Source organism: Tiliqua scincoides, chromosome 8 (assembly GCF_035046505.1).
Source record: "Tiliqua scincoides isolate rTilSci1 chromosome 8, rTilSci1.hap2, whole genome shotgun sequence".
Lineage (NCBI taxonomy): Eukaryota > Metazoa > Chordata > Lepidosauria > Squamata > Scincidae > Tiliqua > Tiliqua scincoides.
Window position 1 is genome coordinate 13,445,452 of NC_089828.1, and position 7,563 is coordinate 13,453,014.

General features: G+C 45.2%; 1 pseudogene; it reads left to right on the forward strand.

Annotated features, from left to right (window-relative positions):
• The first annotated feature begins 3,579 nt into the window (after positions 1 to 3,579).
• Positions 3,580 to 3,693, forward strand: LOC136659635 (5S ribosomal RNA; annotated as a pseudogene).
• The last annotated feature ends 3,870 nt before the right edge of the window (positions 3,694 to 7,563 follow it).

Genomic DNA, 7,563 nt, shown 5'->3' on the forward strand with positions numbered 1-7,563 from the left:
TATGCTAATGAACCCCTACCTTGGATAGATTTGTTAGGTCTCTCTTATGCTTCCTTCATTTTAGTTTTGTGGAATAATAATTTTTTGTTTTTTTAAACAAAGCTCTCTATAAATTTTGGAGGAAAAGTTAAATCACACACAAGAATGTTTTTTTTTTGTCCCGGAGAAAGTGAATATTTTAATTGAATAATTCTAACTTGTGCTTTTTGTGTTTCTGCTTAATGTGCAGTTCCTATACACCACATGCGGAGCAGACAACCCACAGGGGTTGAGAATACATTACTGCCGACAAAAACATAAACTTTCAGACACTTTGGCAGTCACTGCAGGACTGCTGTTGGTAACATTCCAAGCCCTTCACAGTAGCGAGGATTGCAGTACCTCTTGGGACACCCTTGCATGCAACTCTTTAGGTTTTGAGATGGCCTCACTGAAGATCTGAGGCAAATGCAAGCAGAACATGAAGCTGAGGAATGGAAACTTGGGTCTTCATCATGCACCCCATGAGGAAAGCAGCAGAGAATTTGCCCTTTTGTCTTTCATTGATGTCCCATGAACTACTGGCATATGTTTGTCCTGGCACATGGACCATTCATTTTTTAAACAGATTTGCAAGTAATGAGGATGTGTGCTTGGCTTGTACAGTGGTGCCTCGCAAGACGAAATTAATTCGTTCCGCGAGCCGTTTCGTATTGCGAAAATTTCATCTTGCGAAGCGCGGTTTCCCATAGGAATGCATTGAAATTTAATTAATGCGTTCCTATGGGCAAAAAAAGTCAGAACAAAGTCAAATTTGGTTTACAAAGTATTTATTAAGTGCTCTTTAAAGGCATACATACTGTACAGAGGATTTCAAAAATTTCAAGCACAAAACTTCAACTTTTTAACCTCCAGGCACAATGCATCCTGGGTATTAAGGGTTGTGCGATTTAAAACAAACCAAAACAAAAAAAAATTCATCTTGCGAAGCACAGCCATAGAAAAATTCATCTTGCGGGTCACCAAAAAAAATTGCAAAACGCTTTCGTCTTGCGAGTTTTTCGTTGCATGAGGCATTCATCTTGCGAGGCACCTCTGTATTTATTTCGGCTGTTTTAACTGTTTATTTCATTAGCGTGAGGTTGTGATGGTCTTGTTCCAGGACGGCTGGCATAGAAATTTTGCAAGAAAAAAAAAAAACATATGGTCCACCTGTCTCTATTTAACCAAACCAGTGCCTCCTTTCCAAGAGCTGTTCCTCATTCTACAAATTTTTGCATTTTAAAGACGAACAGTTCCATTTTTATTAATCTGATTTGGCAGGATTGGAATTCTTCAGGGTTTGCCTTCCTCTTGGTTTTTAGAACTTAAATCCCTGAGTGGGGATGATGGATTCAACTTGTCTCTACTGCACATGAATGCGTGTGCATGAACACTAAGTCTCAGGATCTAGAAGGATTAGGGCAGGCTGAGATCCGGTTTCAGCACAGGCAGACAAAAATCAAGGGGCCGGAGGTGGTAAGTCAAAACCAAGCTAGTGGTTGGAAGAGATGGAAGAGTCACACAGCTAGAGATGTGGTTGAAGCTGGATAGGTAGCCACATTTTGTATGAGACAATGTGAATTTGGATTGCTACTAGTCATAGCAAGGTGCTTTATATGGATGGAGTCAGACCATTGATCCAGCTTGCTGCTGTCAACTCTGATTTGCACCACCTCTCCAGGGTTTCAGATGGATATTTTTTTCTTTGCCTTACCTGGAGAGTGAACCTGGGATCATCTGGATGCAACATGGCGCTCTGGGATGAATTGACCTGCAGGCAGACAGGACTGCAACTGAGAGCAAATCTCTATATGGCCAGACCCATGATTGGTTCATCAGGAAACCTGGGTTGAAGAGCAGCAGAACTGCCTCTGACCACAATAAGGGCAGCACTGGGCAGCACATCAGACCAACAACTCCCCCTCTCTAGAAACTCCCTTTATTGTGCAGGGAGTAAAGTCCCTGAGAGCTGCTGATGGAGTCCCCAGCATGCAACCCTGGCACGTTACACAAAGGCACTGCGCTGCCTCTCTATGTGCTGCAGCTGCGGAGGTCTATTTTGAATAAGGGATAAGGCTTGCAAGACAGTTACTTTTTACTAGCATATCATTAACCAAAGAACATGCAATCAGTGAAGGCCAGGCTACTGCAGAGTAAACAAATATAGCATACAAGAGAGTGGATCAGAGCCTTCCAAACCCAGAATTTTGTAAGAATGTGTGCTTACATACGAGTGGTGAGAACTGGGATGATTCAATTCATCTGTTAAATGTTTCAGGGCATTTTCATTCATAAGAATGACAGCCCTTCGTAGAATATATTTACAAAGCACTTAATCCATGAGCAACCCAAGTTCATCTGCCGAGATACGTTACGCCTACTTGATAAGGACAGCTGTCAGACAGCGATCCTCAGATCCCAGGTAAATCTGAACTCGAGAGAATGTAATAGGATCAGCTCTGTAAATGGTGTCTAAAGTGTTCCTTTTTTTTTTCTCCCTTCAGCAAAATGGCTGGTTGAAAATGGGAATGCCCCATTCCAGGGAAGGGAGGTTAGCAAGCCAGCCACGCTGGGAAGCAAACTTCTGACCTTTTCAAACAAAAGGTAGGAGAGGAGCTGGCAGGAGCTGGCAGTCAAAGGTCTCCGAAGATGGTGCTGAGCAATGGCTCAAGAGGGCAATAAAACAAGCAGCCAGCTAGTAGCCTAAGCTAATGCAATCATAATGTGCCATGTGAAAAGATATCCATCAAGGCTTTAAGATGACAAACCTTGCTGGGCGACAACATAACACTGCCACGGAAAGAAAAAAGAAACCTCAGACTGGTGTCAAATTGCGGGTCTCGCCCGGTATTCCCCACATGCTCATTTCCTTTTCCGTTTGTGACCTTTAAAAATAGACCAGTGGTCTTGTGTCAACTGCAGTACAACATATAAGCTGTGCACCTAAATAGAACCTTCACCTCCCATATGCTAACCATGTGCAAAATTGTTGTGGAGGGTAGGAACCAGAAGCAGATTCAGCTTCAGCACGAAAAATCAAGCACCTCATCTCAGAGCAACTTCAGGCACTTTGGGCTGAATCCAAGGAACTGTGAGTGCACACGTGATACCTGCTGGGGCTGTTCTGCACACATTTGTGCAAAGGTTGGCACAGGAGTTCCTGCAGCACTATAACCACAGTTCCGTAGCTGTTTTCATTCATCTGCTTTTGCAAGTGAAAGAGCATGTTGGCATTTAGGAGCCCAATCCTGAAGCCAACGGTATGTGTATACCGCCAGCTCTGGTGTTGCGAATGTGCCTTAAAGCATGTTTGAGGCACCGGGGGAGTGCCGGCGCTGGGCCAACACCAGTAGGAGCTGTGCCACAGCTCCAGGAGAACAGCCAGCTGGCACTCCTGCAGCACCAGTCGGAGGTGAGTGTTTTCAGGGTGGGGTGAGGAGGCCGGGAGTGGGCGGAATGGGGTGGAGGGAGAGGAGGATCAGGTTCATGAGAGGGTAGAGGCAGCGGCAGCATCTGCTACCACATCCTGAACCCACCTGCGGGCCTCCTTGACTCTGTGCCAACTGTTACTCTGCACATGCCTGATCTCGTCTGATCTCGGAAGCTAAGCAGGGTCAGGCCTGGTTAGTACTTGGATGGGAGACCGCCTGGGAATACTGGGTGCTGTAGGCTTATACCATAGTCTTTCGAGACTGAAGGTTGCCAACCATACATGGACGCAATAGTCTAGGAGACCCATTGTCACCAGCTGCTGTCTGTCTGGGGGAAGGGACTGAACGCTACAGTGTTCCACAAGAGGTAGTCGCAGTGCCCACAAGATCTGCTGGAGCCCCGGGTGCCACCACGTTCAGAACTGAGCTGCCTGTCTAATTTTCTTGCCCGGTATTCTAGCGCGACGTGAAAGCAGCTCTTCCAAAGGCAGCAGATACCTTCCACATATGGATCTATGTATCAACACATATTTGGATTCCATCTTTCTGTCTCATGGACCAGGACACCCAAGCAGGCTAACAAACTAAATAGAAAAAGATAACATAACATAAACCGACCAAACATGATTAAAAGTAACGGCAGTTAAAGGCAATGTTGGCAGCCAACTGGAAAAAAAAAATCATGAAAGAACCATTTTCAGAACTGAACGACGGGAGAAAAGATTATAGCACTGCAGGCAATAGACCCAATGGAATGAAAAGGATTCTAACAATATGCTCAAACTTCACGAGAGAGGAACCCAAACACTCCTGGCTGTCAGGAGAGGGAGCTGCAGAGTTGGGTGCCACAACTGAGATGGTTGGCAACCTTCAGTCTCGAAAGACTATGGTATAAGCCTACAGCACCCGGTATTCCCAAGCGGTCTCCCATCCAAGTACTAACCAGGCCTGACCCTGCTTAGCTTCCAAGATCAGACAAGATCGGGTATGTGGCTCTGTTACATATTGTATATTTTAGAGTAGAATTTGTAAGCCACCTTGGGCATTTGCCTTGGCATAGGAAAGGTGAGGTATAAATCTTTTAAAATAAATAAATAAATAAATAAATAAATAAAAGTAATTCTGTTGGTGGTGGGATGCAAAACAGGGCCTCTAGGGAACAAGGGGCAGGGTCGTGCAGGGGCAGCGGTCCTTGAAAGTCAAACATGCTCTGCAGAATGACTTGAAAATTATTGACACTGTCCCATGTGGGGCTTGCAGCTGTGTGGGTGTAGGAGGAAGTGTTCATATTTTTGAATACTAAACATAACAGTCTTGAAATAGAATGCAGGAGGAGTTATGTAAAGTGCATAGTTACAGTACTTAGTACTTAGAAGAATGCTGGATAACCCAAAAGCTCTGTGCCATTTGGTTGCTCCTAATATTACAAAATGGTGGCTTTGGGATTATTTTTTCCTAAGTGACCAACACGGCCACCTATAGTGTCTATGCCAGTAGAGGCTTTGCTTCTTGACTGCAGTATATTTAAATTGGCAGTGAAGAAGCTGATGATGACAAATACCAGAACTCTTTGATGGGGTCAGCAGTAAGTCAGAAGCTCATAATATCCAAGGACCTGCAGCTCTTCAGATTATAGGGTGCTCGTCCAACATTCTTTCTCAGCACTAGTCAGTTATATGGTGCTTATCGCAGCTCTCTGCAGTAAGGCAAAATGTGTGCCTTTGCTTTTATTCATGTGTCAGTATTAGATTCTCCTAAGTTAGAGTGCAACTCATAAAATGTCTGTTTCTGTTCAGTTTTTTTTCCTCTTTCAGTTTTAAATAATATATATATAGAGCAAAAGTAAATACAAAATATTTTGGCAGACAAATTGGAAATCAACATCAACAACATGCACATAAGGAAGAATGTTTCACCAACTTCTGAACTACTCTAAGAGCTCAATCCTACCTAACTCCCCATGTGGCAAAGCATCTGCTGTATCCTGTGTGTGTGTGTGTGGGGGGGGGGGTTGGCCTCTGGGAGCCTCCTCAGGGTAAGAGTCCCTGCTGGCCTGATCAGTCTACTCAGACCTGCACCAGTTATATAGCTGGTGCAAGTCTGAGTGGTTCAGTGAAGGCAGATCGAGCCTGGAGACTCGGATTCATTGGACGACACTGGCACTGAAACTGCCCCCCTTCCTGGGCCCAATCGGCCCTCCTCCCTGCCCCATCACCTCCCTGTTCTACCCACCCCACCACATTCCAGCCCCCTCTGCCACTGTTCCATACCCTACGCACTCTCAACTGCGGTGGTGGGTATCCCTGGTCCATCACTTTAGACCCAGCCACTTGTAGCTTATTACCACCAACTTTATTCTTTATTTTCATCCTTCTCCTTCATAAGGCACTTATACCACTAGGTGCTGAATAACAGTGGGAGAAGGCCCTCCTTGCAGCTTTACAGTCCTGTTAAAAGCAGGAGACATCAAGGAAGAAAGGTTGAGAATACACTGATGAAATAGTTTGTCAAAACAATTCAGATGGAAACAAAACCATCATCATATTGACCAAGCAGGGCTGCATTTTTCAAACTCTCAGGGAGTTTGAAGACTACAGTAAGTGCTTGCAGGGGAGGAAGGGAGGCAGCGGGGGCAGAGGGAAGGCAGCGACACGACCCCCAGGACTGTGTCGCTCAGGGGGCTGCAGGGACTGGCATGCACTTACCAGCCCCTGCAGCAGCGTCCTGGGGTGTGGGGAGCCCTGCACAAGCATCTGCAGGGCTCCCCAGCCTGCTAAAAGTGGAGTAATCGCACTCCACTTCCGGTTTTGCGGAGGCGGAACACAATCACTGCACTTTCACTTTCTGGAGGCTGGGCAGCCCTGCAGACACTCGCACAGGGCTCCCCGCACCCCTAGGATGCTGCTGCAGGGACTGGTGAGTACATGCCAGTCTCTGCAGCTCCCTGAGCGACGCAATTCTGGGGATCGCATTGCTGCCTTCCCTCTGCCCCCGCCCCTTAAGAGGAAAGAGGCCAGAGCTGTCAGGCTGGGGCGTCGCGATGTCCCAGTTCGAATAGCTCTGAAGTAGGGGTTTTAAAAACAAATATCAACTTAAGTTGAAGATTGTGATTGGAACAAAACCTTTTCCAACCTAATATTAATTTTTCTTCTTGTGATATGCACTGTCTGCGCTTTTTTCTTGTTGTGGTGCTTTGGTGCTTAAAATTCAGCACAGTTCAAATGTTCCAGGAGTTAAAATGCAATGCCGTTTAGTGCTCCAGAAGTTCAATATCCAGGTGATCTGGTTAGTAATTACCAGAGGAGTACAAACAGGGTCAGAGCACATCAAGTAACAACAGTGAAACCTTTCCTGCAGGTAGGTGTGCTTTGAAAAAAGGCCTAACAGTTTCATACCACTCCAATATTATTGCTTTGGAAACAGCTTTAACAAGCGGGTTGGTTAAACAAATTAATTGGCAGTCATGAGCAAAGAGACGATACATTAAAGCAAATATTTGCATTCTCAGACGCATAAATGGAAGTGGCACAAGCGTTAACTGAACCGTGATGAAACTTTACCTGCCTCTTACCTTACCTGTCTTACCTGCCACATCTGAACTCTAAAACATTCCCCACCTTCATATAAAGCCTGATCTTCTTTGATTGTTTTCCCCACGAGAATTTTTAATGTTAATTTTTTTTAAAGAATTTTTAATTTTATTTTTAACATATTCTTTTACCCTGCTTTCCAAAGCAAAACGGACGACAATCACAGACAATAGACAAGCAACGCGTTCGTTTTGACCTTAATAGCCATTTCTACCCAACGATGCGTATACGCAACAGAGAGTCAAACGTGTACACTTGTGGGTTGGGCAGAGATGGGTTAAACAAGCCAAGATCCTGATTGACATCTTCGGAGCTAACTGATCAGGGAGCAATAAGGCAAGCACTGAATATCAACTTGGCCCAAATGCCTTCCTAAGAAGCCAGGCTGTAGCTTCTTGTGCCCAGAGGTGCACAGTGAGTGGATAAAGTGAAGCACTGCAGGAAAGGCATTGCTATCACAACTGAATGTGCCCCGATTCTCACAGTGCCTCCTTGACTGTATTGCAGGTTCAGTCCATTTT